Genomic DNA, 2,593 nt, shown 5'->3' with positions numbered 1-2,593 from the left:
ATCAGGAAGGGGGCCAACACTTTTTCACACCACTGTATATAAATTGCAGGATAAAAGGTACCATATATAAGTGCCATATAACATAATATAACAAAAGTTTAGAATTGTTATTGCATTTATAAACTTAAGCTGACGACGAGACAGCAGCAACTGGAGCTCCCTGGACACCTGATAAGCCAAGAGAGAATTGTATGCTCTTGTATTAGAAAGGCTTTCAAAATATATTTTAAGATCATTGTTACAAAATGTAATATAAGATGGTTTCTTTTGAATTATTTTTGACTTATGAATATAAAACTTTGCTAAATAACATTATTAATGTAAATCTGTTCATCAGAAAAATATGGGTTTTGAAAACAAAGTAAAATATCATGAGGTTTGTTTTTTTTTATTGTTCTGTTTTTAAATAAGCCAAATAGTTACTGTAGGCCTTTATATGCTTATATGTATAGGCTTATATGAATGTGGGCTATGGCCATTTTTACTTAAATATAGGCTTACTTATTTATCTACTTAAATATATTTACTTAAATATACTTAAATATTTACTCTGAATAACGAAGGCACATTATTTCACCGATATTTTGACATGCTATTTTTCACAAAAGTTGTATAATGAATATAAAATCACTTTTGTAAATTTAATTTGATGCAGACACCAAAATAGGTTATTGATGGGTAATGGGTTATTGACTTAGTAAGTTAATAGCACACATTAGCCATTTGGAATAAGATCAAAGAGTAGCTAAACCTAAGCTATTATGTTTGTTAATTTTTTTTTCCAATAGGTGTAGTTTACTTATAACCTGCATTGTGAATACAAAACTCTAGTTAGTGTTTTGTATTTACAAGGTAGTTTCCCAACCACATTACTGGAGGTGCCCCAACACTGCATGTTTTGTCTCCATAATCAAACACATCTGATTCAGATCATCATTACATGTGGTTATTGTACGAGAAGTTGACTATTTTTAAGAAACAAGCAATGGAAAATTTGAGGCGGCGAAGACACTTAAACCTAAACTTTGTTCACCTCCATTGCATGTAAAAAGTATAACTGAACCTCTCATTTCTAGTGTAACGCGACCTCTGCTGGTGGAAATCTTAACACTGACAAGCGCAATTTCTAAAATCTGACGCGTCATCATTTACACGATCTACGGCTGCCTAAATTCCCACCGATGACCAAATATAGCCCACCTAGTCCTATGGGGTCTTTTAGAAGTTAGGCCTACCACATCCTTAATAATGTCTAAAATCAGTTTACATAGCAACAAGCTCAGTCTGTATAAGCAATGTAAAGGTTGCCCACTTATTTTAATAAAAGGGAAAATATATAACAAGACATTCAAGATTAGTCAGAGACAGGGTTGTCGCTGTAAGGAGAGTTGACACTCGTGCATGCAGGACCCGGCGGCTGCAGTCTATGCTCGAGCTGCGGCTTCCTCAGCATCAGCATCTCCATCGACTCGCATCTTTTGTGGAACTAGAGTACCGTGACGTGCAGAAGAGGAAACGGACGAATATATCGGCTTGAAGGTAACACAAACATTGTCCTTTAGCTATATCGCAGTCTGTATTTGCATGTGTTTTCAGAGGCCAAAGCGTTTGTTTCAGTAAGAGAAAAATGTATTAAGTTACTCGACGTGATAGGAACTTGTCTATACCCTACCCAGCGTCTGCGGTATGCGGTAATTTAGTGCCCGACGGAATTTGTTAGGCTACCCTGTTTTGAATTGAGCTAGTCTGTTTGAAATGTGTATGAGTGAGATGTCTTATACTGAGGTATCAGGCTGTCACCTATAAAATGGTGGGCCGCATAATGACCTTCCCAGGTTCTATATTTAATGTCTCGGTGCTCATGCGTTTTTTTTGTGTAGGCCTGCGTCCATGTTTAACATTTTTCTTTACAGCTGTTTAAAGAAGGACATTTGGACCCTATACAGAAGAGGCAATGAAGTCTTATCCTTCACTAGCAGCTTGTTTTTTGTTATGTAAGTAACATGTCCTTTAACATTTTAATTATAAAGAGAAAATTAAGTAATGAATGCAATAAATGCAGGTGAAAGGACAGTTCTTCTTCCTACTACTTAAAATAACATTAATGCAGAAAGTTCCCTGTTTATTTATATGTTGTGAGATGGTTTGAGAGCTACTGTGTTATTTGGTGACTGAAATGTTAAACATTGGCCAACCTATGCTTCATTATAAAACAATTATTTAGTTATTATGAGCTCATTTTAATTGAATTTAACTACAAGGAATATTATTTAAAAACCTTTTGACACACTGCAGGGCTATTTATATTGAAGTAAATTCCTAATTTCTCATTTAAAGTCAGCATGGAGTGAAAATTCACCCTATTTTCTAAATGCATGTTATTGATCTTATTTTTTATTGATCTTTTTTTTGTACTTCATTATTTTAATTTATAATAGCATAACTCAATCTTTATATGGTACTAAATAATATTAATGGAATAGTTTTGATCCAATTATTACCTGTTACCACTTTTTGTGATAAATTTTGAATGCTTTGGACTTTGCACAGACTTAAAGGGATACTCCACCCCAAAATGAAAATTTTGTCATTA

Source organism: Sinocyclocheilus grahami, unplaced genomic scaffold (genome assembly GCF_001515645.1).
Source record: "Sinocyclocheilus grahami isolate Dianchi unplaced genomic scaffold, SAMN03320097.WGS_v1.1 scaffold12.1, whole genome shotgun sequence".
Taxonomy (NCBI): domain Eukaryota; kingdom Metazoa; phylum Chordata; class Actinopteri; order Cypriniformes; family Cyprinidae; genus Sinocyclocheilus; species Sinocyclocheilus grahami.
Note: the sequence above shows the minus strand (reverse complement) of the source record.